The sequence below is a fragment of the Ochotona princeps genome, chromosome 21, assembly GCF_030435755.1.
Source record: "Ochotona princeps isolate mOchPri1 chromosome 21, mOchPri1.hap1, whole genome shotgun sequence".
Taxonomy (NCBI): Eukaryota; Metazoa; Chordata; class Mammalia; order Lagomorpha; family Ochotonidae; genus Ochotona; species Ochotona princeps.
In genome coordinates, this window is record NC_080852.1 from 4,804,401 (window position 1) to 4,816,331 (window position 11,931).

The following is an 11,931-nucleotide window of genomic DNA, read 5'->3' on the forward strand; positions in this document are numbered from 1 at the left end:
CCACGCACAGCCCTCCCGTGGGAGCCACGCCACAGGCTGCTGATGCTTAGGAGGCCGCCAAGACACATCAGGCCAGGGCGTTTGGCGGGCATTGGCACAGCAGTCTGAGAGGCATGCGCACTCCAGACTTCCTCATCCCCCACTCCCCTACCCCTAGCCCCAGAACAGGGATCAGGCAGAGAACCAGGGGTGGGTACAAGCCGGGGCCATGTTAAGAGCACAGGATAACAAAAGCACAACTTGTAATTAACATGCAACCAGGAAATGAATCCTAAATATTCTTAGTTTTGATAGTCCTGATATTTACAAATAATAACAATAATTTTAAAAAAAAAGCTGCTGCAGATGCAGGCACTGGCTTTTATAACAGCCACAGCTGGAGCACCGATTCTGTACCTCGCCCTACCCCAGCCTTGCAGCTTTCATGCCAGATGAGGGTGTGCGCATGTGCAGTTGCACGATGCTATCTGACTGGGGTTCCAGGAGGTAGTGCTTCCTGGCTGAGGTGCCCCTTGCTGAAAGCCAGCCAATTGCACCTACAAAACCAGATCCCATTTCACCCATTTCACAAAGTAACAGACACAGAACTAGTTGAATGTATAAAGGAGAGGAAGAAGAGGTGGGGACAGCCGTTGATCCCTTAGGCGGAAGGCCCTGTTTGATGCCCATCTGAGGGACACAGTGCAAGCCTCTTGAGGCTGGACTCGGTCTTGACACTCAGGGCTCTTAGAGCAAGGGTCACTGAGGCCAGATGTGACCTTTCCTGCCAGCCTTGCTGCTCCCTGACTTCAAGCCTCCCCCTCGTCCCAGAGTTAGGACCCCGCTTGTGGGAGAATCCACATGGATTGGCCAGTGAAAGTCCAGTTGTCACTAATCCTAATTGTAAACCACATGAACTCACCTTCCAGTTCTAGCTCAAAAGGAGCATCACAGTCTGACTTTCCCACCTGCTGTAAGGAGTGAAGCTCAGGCTTGCGAATTCCGAAGTAACTGCCAGGACACAGATAAGAACGCCTTGCAGATGCCCACAGAACTGGCCAAGCAAACTTTCCGAGGACTTGCACACCCTTGCCCTCAAGCACCCCAGCCTTTTAAGTTACTGAAGGGCATACACAAATCTAACCCTGAATTGGTTTTCAGTCCAGGGCTGTAAATGGACAGGGCATTGAGGTGAGCGGGTCCATAGCTCTCAGGAGGGCAGCAGCGGCACTGCCACCATGTGGCTGGCGGTACAGAGGCCACTTCGCAGTTCATGTTCTCTGTAGGCAATGCGAGGGGCCAGAGTAGACCCTGGTAAGCTTCCAGAATTCCCGGGCCAGCCCTACCACAGGGACTGCTATACTGAACAGAGGAGGCAAGGTGGGGAGGGGATTATCCAAGAGTCTGAAACCAGGAGTCTGAAATCCATGGCACAGTCTTCTGGCAGAGATATGAGTTTGCAGAAAAGGTGGCATCCCTCAAACGCTAAAGCAGTTACTAACGCAAAAGAGGGTGTGGACCTGATTGTGCATTGAAGCTATTGATCTGCTTTTGAGATCTGAAATTGACTGATAATGAAGCCAGACAAGTAAGGCTTTTTCCCTCTGACGTCACACAACACACACACACACACACACACACACACACACACACACACCCTTAGCCTGCAAGAATTCCCAACACAGCAGAAGAGAGTATGTAAAACTTAGATTTATCACAAGGACTATTTCCTGTTCATTAATTTTAGCTCAAACAGAGAGGAGATGCAGCAGGAACCAGTGGGTCTGGCGAGGTGGCTGTCTCCGCACAGGACCCGGTAGGCACATGAGTGGTTCTTGGCTATTTTTCCATTCCGCTGTCCTCACTGGAATGAAGAACGTGCTTTAGAAAGCACCTCTGAACCTGGGAAAGGGGTGACATGCGTCTGACGTGTCCCTGCGCCACACTTGGGCTGATCACACAAGGTAGCCAGCTCCCCGCCTGGCCCTCTGCACAAAAAAGAGCCTGCAGGTGCTTGCTGCACTTTGCTAGTCAGCGGCATGCCGTTCATGGGGACATCCAAAGCAAGGGAGTGCATGAAGGAAAACTAAACTGGGAAGGAGAAGTGGCCTGTGTTCCATTTGCTTTTCTTGTCCAAGTGACTAGAACCAGTGCTAGCTGCCCTGCCTGTGCCCACGGACGCAGCTGGAGCCTCTCTCCTGTCTGTGCCAGCAGCTGTCCAAGCCCCTCCAGGTCTTCCTCTGCTCACACGGATGGAAAGTCTTGTCCAGGAGGGTCTTCCATCCGTGTGCGGGTGTGGTGGTGCTGGTCTTACACTCTAAAGGTGGCAGGCCCCAGGTCACAAGGGAATGATGTTAGCGGCTTTGTGGCCCACAACTGTGCAGAGATGGAGTGAGCAGTGTCAGGCACTTTGCGTTGTGCCAGAGCCTGCATCCTTTAGGGATCCAGATGCCATGTCCCCTAGCTGTTTGTATACCCGAAGCACTGGCACCTCTTGCCTAGTTCAGGTTCGTGTTAACTGCCATGGCTGGGCAGTCACCTGCTTGCTGCCGCTGCTTCTGCCATCGTCAATGCCACCTTCCGAGCACTTGGCAGGAGCCTGCTGTGTGGGAACTGAGGACGACTTGCTGGGACAGCCTTGTCTTCTCTCCTCTGCGTGTCTCCCTTGGTGTGCGTTCGTTTCTGTGTGTTGCAGTAGGGGTCGGTCAGAGGCCGCCAAGAGCACACCAGTGCTGGCCGTCCCTGTCCCAGCTGTGCTCTGCTTTGCAGAGACCCGGGTGGCAGTTTTGAAGCCATCTAGGCCCCCGGGGATGGAGCCCCCTCCTGCACTCGAAGCCCCCACCTTTGCCGTGCCTCACTTGCAATGGTGCTTTCTCGGTGGTCTGTCTTTTCTTACGTTTTTATTTGTAAGGTGCTGTACATAAGTTGAATATATTATGCACATATCCTACCCAATGGGTAGAACAGAAAATTGTTCATACCATGTAAAATAATGTACAGATAATATTCCGTTTTAACAGAAAGGGCATAGAATTTGTGAATGCCTATGTGGTTTGTCCTCTTTTGTAAGGAAATTTGCAAATGGTTGCATACAGATAAAAGTCTATGTAGTTTATTTTCCTATTAAATATCGATATTATAACGCAAAGAAGTCTGAGCAAGCAACAGTGTATGACCAACTACATATATAGCAATTGAGCGTTGCATCTTTGCTGTGAAAACACCTAAAACACAACTTTGGAAAGCCCCACGTGTTTTGGTTGCCACTAGATGCTTCTGATGATAGGTTTGTTGTACTTAGTTGGACCAGCGCTCCCACCATTTAGTCCAGTTCAGCTTGCTTTTCTTGAACACATGTGATCTCCTGTTGCAGCAGAAGCAGGGTGTCAGACGTCAGCAACAGGTGCCCCTTTGTGTTGTTGAACCATCAACCCTGGGTGATTTGGCCGGTAGTGGACGCACTGCGTAGCTATAGGAACATTTATGCCCACATAGGCCCTGAGTCTCTCTGTGCGTTTTTCCTTTATGAATGGAAGCTGTGGGGAGCCAATGAATGAACAGTAGAGTTGTCAGGGAGAGAAGACCTCAGGAAACTCAAATCCTTTTAAGAGAAGAGACTGGTCATAAGCAAAAATGTGTGTGGCTTACCATGAGGACTGGCTGCCAGCCAGCCCCGTGGAGACACCTGTCCATTCCTGCTGGGCTCTCCCGTCATCAGAGGTGACACCTGAAGCTATTTGTTAAGGTACACCTCCTGCCCAGGTCAGGTGTTAGTGTCTGGTTGTGACTTCCACATTTGAAGACTTGTAACACCATGACCATTAAGACCACAGTCATATCTCGGGCGTGGGTATCCCTGTGTGTTGTCCAAAAAAATCACTTGGTAGAATGTTGCCTGCCAGATCCCTGTTTGCAGTTTTTAATTCTCATAGACTCCAGAGTGGTTTTTAATTGCTGTGGTGTAGTCCTCTGCGCATCCTTCGGAGGTGGAAAGAACCCCCCCAGAATGACTCTTGGTGCATAGCTAATGAGGTCAGCGCTCCCTCAAGAACCCATTTGGAGGGGCAGGGAACGATGCTTTCGTGTGGCCTAGACCCCAGTGGGCACCATGCAGGGCTCTCCTGCACACCACAGGGTATATCCGTGGGGTCCCGTGTCAGGGTGGAGGCTTCTTACTGTCATTCCTCCCACCCCTAGGTTCCACCTCCTGGGAGAGTTTGTGTGAGAAGCTTCTGGACTTGGAGACACTCAGCTGTACTCCCATACCATGGCTTCCTTTCTGCAGAGCTGACAGTGAAACCGTCTCATTTTAACCTGCTTGGTGGAATACTGCTGGTTTTCATTTTGTAGGTTTTTCAAAATTCACATTTTCTAATTGTATACCTGTCTCGCTTAAACCTGTTTTAAAATATGTATAGTAGTATTCACAGCATTTAATTCAATTAATTTTTATGATAAGGCATTTTTATTAAAATGCAAATGTATTTGAACTTTTTATTATTTGTGAGTTATAATAATCAGAAATCATTAAAGTCTTTTTGTTTTTTAAACCATGTTGCTTTTCAGTACAACTCCCAGTTACCTAGAGAGTTCCCACTGTTGTGTGTCTGCCCCTCTGGACTGAGGGCTGGTAACAGAGTTCTTAGGCCTGAGGTCTTGTAACTGCAATGCTTTAAAGAAAGATGATGCTCTAAGTGCTGTTTATTAGTCATGAAATCCGTTTTCTGCTTGTTCTTAATGCTATGGTCAAACCATGCCACAAAATCATTAAAAATAATCAGTGACAAACATTTGTTCCCTGGGTGTTTCTTTTTTATGTCAGCCACAAAGCATAGGCATGGGAAAAAGTGACAAGTGTTTGACACCTGTCTCAGCAAAGTACTTGATGGTGCCCTAGCTAAACTTTCCACTCAGCTGTCAGTCACTCTGACTTTTCAAAAGTCATTACTTCATATGCTGCTATAAACAGCTCTGGTGGGATCATCTCTCAGGATTCCTTCCTCGAGTCCGGGCTTCCTGCCGAGCCCGCAGGAGGAGCCCAGAGCTCTGCTGTCCACAGAGGACTCCTGGTTTCTGGAAGGATGTCACCCAGCAAGGGGTCCAGCCAGGCCTCATATACCCGCTGGCCACGACAGCTGGTCAACAGTGGGGTTTGTCTGAAACTCCTGGGTGCTGGAGACCTCGGGTTCTCAGTTTCCTGCATGGAGAGATGAGAATATTATCTCCATGCTATAAATATCTGGCTTCACAAATGACCTGCTTTTCCACACACAAACCCAACATGATCTGCCCAGCTACTAGAATAAAGGGAACATGGTTGTGGGAGAAATTTGTTTTGCATTTCTGTATCCTTGTAACAAACAAATTGGAATTTTAAAACTCAGTAGTCCTCACACCCATTTTAGATGCTGATTCAATGTTTTTAAGATTATTTTGCGAACAGGATTAGAAAAGAACTCTAAGACTTAAAGAGCAATGAAGAGAAGATCTTCTTAAGAGAGTTATTCATATGCTCTGAGAGAAGATCATTAGAGAAATGTTAGGGATCAGCCTGCAAACTTGCTAACAGTAACATCGGGGTAACACCTAGGCCTGCACGCCTGCCCCAGCCGAAGTTCACAGAAGATGGAGAGGGGAGGTGTCAGAGCTGAGACCCCCACCCCCTACTTGATGGTCTGATTCAGTAACTAGGAAAAGGGGACCCCCCTCCCACTTGCCACTTTGGTAGCCGTCTGTGTTCCCCTAGAAGTCCTGGCCTCGTCAGTGATCTGGGAGCCATAAAGAGGAAGCACCTGAGGGGCGTGACTGGGAAGAATTAGGGCATGCCTGTGAACTGCTGAGGGCTGCCCGCTTGAGCCACACACACACACACACACACACACACACACACACACACACACCTCTGTTTCTGAGTCACTGCTTTCCAGATGGACCGGTGCTTACTGCCAGATGCCTGTCTCCTTGACAACAGGCTTTCCGCTGTCCTGGGCTTCCTGACCGTGGGACTTCCCGTGCTCCTTCAGGGCTACCCAGCTATCACCAAACCTCTCCAGTCCCTGCTGCAGCAGCTAAACAATTCCTGGCTGGCTTATTCCAACAACAGGGTTGCTACCTGCTAGGCAGACCCCAGCGGGAGTCACAGCCCCCAAGCTGCCCCGCCCCAGCCTCACCAGGCTCCCGTGGCATCTCTCAGGGGCGCTGCTGGGCCGTGTTCTGAAATACCGCGCTGGCCACTCTCCATGGCGATGCCAGCCCGGGACAGCACAGGGACAGCACAGGAGTCACTTTCCCTCTGATCTCGATGGATTCTTATCAGGATGCAGTTTCTAACAACAGCCAAAAGGTAAAACCTTTGCGTTTGTACAGCTCTGTTTTCAGGCCGTTTCTGTCAGGACTTGTGGCGGCTTTGGCCCTAATGAGGCAAGCCCTTTTCTCAGTTTCTTCACTCTCACTCTGCAAAAACGGATTCCTGCGAGCACGTTCACTCAGCCAATTGATTACTCAAAAGTACAAAAAGGCCCTCCCAACGAGGACACACCTTAAAATCAAAACAGACCAGCTGCATGCAGGCCCACAAGGATTCTCCAGAAAGTTCCTAGGAAGTGTGACATGGGGAAAAACCTGCAGTTTCCAGAGTCTTCCTGCACCCAACGCCTACTGCGCAGGGCTCTTCACAGCTGACCGTCCCACCACCACCACTTCGGTTGTGAAACTGTGCTTTCGTCCACCGTTTGCAGCTCTGGTGGCAACATGAGCAAGGAGAGCCGATCATGCACGCCCCTGTGCAGCCACGCTCGGCTGCCTCCGGTAAGTGTATGTGGCCGGGGAGCCAGTGGGCAGGAAGCCCACTTCTTGTGTCTTTGGACCCGCATCTTAGAGGATGTCGCTTCGTGGATATTCCTGGTTGCAGAGGGCAGCAGAGGTCCTGTGCTTCACAGGCAAGGCAGGTGACAGCGACATGCAGCCTGGCCTGTTTGTTCCCACAGCTCTTCAAACATGGCCCAAGTCACCTCTAAGGCTCTAGATGCCATTTAAACATCCAGTTCACCGTAAGGAACCGTCACTCAGGTGCTGCTTGTTTGGGGGTGAGGTGGGGGGAAGCACAGTGGCCCCGCTCTGCAGTGTCCCACTGGATGGTGGGTTGGAAGGGGGTAAAAAGACTTTGCCTCAATTGGCCAGCGTGGGCTGCCCACTGCCGCTACCTCTTGTTGCCTCCAGGGATTAGATTTCTCAGTATGGGGAGGTGGAGTTTCTTCACTGCCTTAGTAACAAATGGTGCTGAGTCATTTTCCCTCCTGGCTTGGTTACCACATGGTGGCAGGGAGTGTGGCTCCCTGTCCGCAGCCAAGCCTTGGGCCTTGCCGAGTCCCATCCGGATGCGAGTGTCCACCTTTACTCCATTTTTCCAGTTGCTGTGCCCTCAGACGCGGCAAGCTGCCACCCCGCCCGTCCGCAGCACCCACACACACTCACAGGCCTAGCCTATGGGCCCATCAGATGCCACCCTGCCCAGAGGTCCCCGGGCGGTACCAGCATTCCATTCACTTAATGTGCCAGGAGATGGCCCCTCTCCGCAAATTTCTCGAGTGTACAGTATAGTACAGGTTTTGGTTTAGGGTTAAACATTTTCAGAGACCAACTTTTGTATTCTGGTGAAACCTAACAGTCCAGGGATATTCTAAGCGTCTGAGCACTCAAATTTTCCACTCATGCCACTTCCAGATGGCTTCAGATGTTGCAGTCATTGGCAACAGTTAAATGGAAAATTACAACCTCTAGCTCACTCTGACCACACCAAGTACAAGTTCAGTCCCTAAACACCCAAAACCTCATTTTGTACCAAGGAGGCAGGTCTGGGGATTTCCTGTGGTCAAGTTCTCTTTGTAGGTGTCAAATACGTAGTGCTTATACAGATGTATGAAGACAAGATTTAATTACTGAAGTTCCCATTAGTAGTTCTCAAGTGTTGGGTATGGGTGTTTAAAAATAGTTACCCGAGCGCCTTGCCAAGGCTCAGCTCACCCAGACAATGACAGCACAAGCTGTGTCACTCAGACATCCCGTCACACTGTCCCCCAAACTAAGAGAAAATGAAGCCAGAATGTAAGAAATTCATGTTTGCTTTTTTAAAAAAGATTTATTTATTTTTATTGCAAAGTCAGATATACATAGAGAAGAGACAGAGAGGAAGATCTTCCATCCAATGATTCACTCCCCAAGTGACCGCAATGGCTGATGCTGTTCCGATCCAAAGCCAGGAGCCAGGAACTTCCTCCGGGTCTCCCACATGGGTGCAGGGTCCCAAAGTCTTGGGCTGTCCTCGACTGCTTTCCCAGGCCACAAGCAGGGAGCTGGATGGGAAGTGGAGCTACCGGGATTAGAACCGGCGTCCATATGGGATCCCGGCGCGTTCAAGGCGAGGACTTTGGCTGCTAGGACATGCCGCCGGGCCCTCATGTTTGCTTCTTGCAGTCAGAAACCTAAGTCACAGGACATGGCCGTTTCCCCCTGTGGTGGTTCTGCAGACGGAAGATGGAGCGATGTGAAGCCCAAGGTTGGTGGGAGGTGGCGGCCATGCAGTAAAGGAACACCAGGGACTTGCTTGAGCTTCTGTCTCCAAAAACGGCAAGGGATCACAATGTGGCCCAACCTCCTGGCACCTAACCATAGGAAAGGGGCTGACCTGGTGGGAGGATATGAGCTTCAGATCCCACTTGCTGGTGTATCCTCAAGTAGGAACATGGGCCTCCACATCCTTCTGGGTCCATTAAAACATGGAATTTTACAGCTGCGGCAGCAAGTCTGGGGCTCATGACCAGAGCAGCACTGATAAGCAATGCTTCCCCATGGGCCCCGGTCAGTGAACGGGCTGGTTCCTCAACAGAAAGTGCACTACACTTTGGACACGTTTACTTGGGGTATCTTTCACTTCATTTTGGAAACTTATTTCTGAACCAACAGAAGTGAGGAATGCATGGTATATACCCTCAAGGCCTACATCTTTGTTTAAATTTTACTTTTTATTGGAAAGTCAGATACGCAGAGAGGAGACAGAGAAGAAAAGCTTCCACCCGCTGAATCACGAGTAGACATATGCTTCTGTAGCTTTCTGGTTCACTGGCGACACTGTAGGTGCCAAGAGACCCCACTCCCCGTGGCCCAGCAGATGTCTGGGCCAACACTGGCACACTGAAAGACCCTGCCACTGATGTAAAAAGAAAGAAACTTTCACACCCTGCTCCTCCCCCCAAATTCTCAAAACAGGTCAAAGTGACTTTGGCAACACTTACACGTCTTGTTCATAGTCTCTATCATCCCATTTTGACGTTTCTTAGAACACATGTCTTAACTTAGAAATCCTGTTATCACTCCAGGAAAATCAGAAGTGCTCATTTTTCTTCTGCCTCTTCCGCTGAGCCTCTCGGCTCATCTTGGTTAAGCAGCACCGTCCAAGGCTGACGCTGAGCCTCTCGGCTCATCTTGGTTAAGCAGCACTGTCCAAGGCTGACGCTGTGTCAGCAACAGATGCTGTGGGATGTGGTCCTTCAAAGGCTGGTTTTGCTCTCCCTGTTGAATAAGCTAAGTCTTCTGCCTAGTTCACTTCCCATCTGAACGATTAAGTCTGTTGAGCACACCGTTCTGTCCACTTAGGTGACAGTCATGGCGCCCACACAAAGCTGTCTCCTCCACAGCCCTGAGAAGCTACATGATCAATCCAGACTGTAAGGTGTCTAACAATCTAACTACTGGTTAAGTATTTCTGAAGTTCTGATGTGCATTATATTTGTTGGCCCACTATTAGCATTTTAAATACTTACAATGATCCCTTTATATAGTTTTAAAGATTTATTTATTCTGGGCCCGGTGGCGTGGCCTAGTGGCTAAAGTCCTCGCCTTGAACGCCCCGGCATCCCATATGGGCGCCGGTTCTAATCCCGACAGCTCCACTTCCCATCCAGCTCCCTGCTTGTGGCCTGGGAAAGCAGTTGAGGACGGCCCAATGCATTGGGACCCTGCACCCGCGTGGGAGACCTGGAAGAGGTTCCTGGTTCCCGGCATCGGATTGGCGCGCACCGGCCCGTTGCGGCTCACTTGGGGAGTGAAACATCAGATGGAAGATCTTCCTCTCTGTCTCTCCTCCTCTCTGTATATCCGGCTTTCCAATAACAATAAATCTTAAAAAAAAAAAAAAAAAAAAGATTTATTTATTCTGAAAGTTCAAGTTACAGAGAAAGGGAGAACCAGAGATATTTCACCTACCGGTTCCCCTCCAGATGGCTATGATGGCCAGAAGCCAAGAGCTTCATTCAGTCTCCCACGTGGGTGGCAGGGTCCCAAACTTTTTGGGTCACCTACTGCTGCTTTTTCCAGGCGATTAACAGGGAGTTGGATTAGAAGTGGAGCAGCTGAGACAGGACCTGGCACAATGGAAACCTGGCATCACAGGTTGCAGTTCTACCCGCTATGCCACAAGGCCAGCCCCCTTCACTGACCCCCTTAAGCTATTTGTACCTTGCTAAGAATGTGCCGGCATGAGCAGGTTTTGTACAAATCCTTAGGCCAAATCATGACAACAGCTCTAAAGGCCCAAGGCACTCCTAGGCTGTGCCTCCCCACCTCTGGCTGGAGAGAAACAGCATAGTTACATGGTCTGAACTCAGGAAAAGTATACTTTAGTCTCATTATTAGTAACTTTGAAGAATGTTGCTTATCTCCACTGGAAAATATGTTCCACATGGTGGGGGAAGTCAAAGAAAATAGTTTTAGAAGCATTTCACGTGGCACACAACTTCACAGGAAACCTCAAGTGACAAAGAAAAAAGAAACAAGAAATCTGTCAATATCTTAGTATTTAATAGCTACAAAAATGTGATTTGGTAAGCACACGTGAACCATGATTAGACATGCCAAGGGGTGACTGGGGTGGAGAGCACATTCCGCCTCTGTGGCAGGAGCCACAGGCGCGAGCCAGAGCAGGGCCGTTCTGCGTGCATCCCTGCCCCACCTCCACGCACGCCAATGGCAGCACGCTGAGAAAGTCCTCCGGTGTATCGTCCAGATAGAGCAAGCGCATGTTTCACCTTTGGACTACTTTCTAAAACTTTGGCCAACCTAAGACTCTCACAGCAACGATCCCCATGGGGCAAACCCACAGTCTCTTGTTACAGCACAGAGGACAAAGCAGAGACCATCAGAAAGGGGCTGCTATGTTGGCAGGGAAGCGACAGCTGAGTTAAAGGAAACGGACACACACAAACTCATGCGCCCCACTGTCAGGACATCCTTCCTGTCTGACAGTGGCCTGATGTCATTCCAAGGTCATTTACTGATGGCTTTGCTATTAAGAAATTAGCAGCAACTTTGAAATCCACTCCATGATGAAATCAGCATTAACGATGAAAGGCAGCCGGGGGAAGCTGCGCGGGTCTGCTGGGTGTGGCCAGCTCACCCCTTAGGGGAGCGCTTCGTTCCCACCCCTCGAGGGGACACAGCTGACTGCCCACTGTGCTCTCCTTTCCAGCTGATCGTCACCAAGGCTTGGGCTGGGAAAGATGCGATGGCCATAGAGGTTTGCTTTAAAAATCGTGATAATGACAAGCTTCAGGTAAAAATCCATTTAAAGGATCCATTTCTCATTTACATATAACCAGTACATTTCATTTACAAATAGATGACTGAATTTTTATTTAACTTTCTCCATCCAAGAAGAAACTTTAACTGGTAGGTAACTGTTAGGATCATTTTTCATAGAAAGATTTCCCTTTTGTTCCCAGGCAGTTCTGATGATTCTAGCCTGTCTCCACACGGGGAACAGACACTGCAGGATGGACAGCCTGTGTCCCGGCCTTGCCTGGACCTGAGGCGCTACGACAGCTGGCAAGAGCTCCCGCACACAGGACCCCGAAGCACCTCCAGGAACTCTCACTCACTCCCGAGATGGCAGCCACTGCC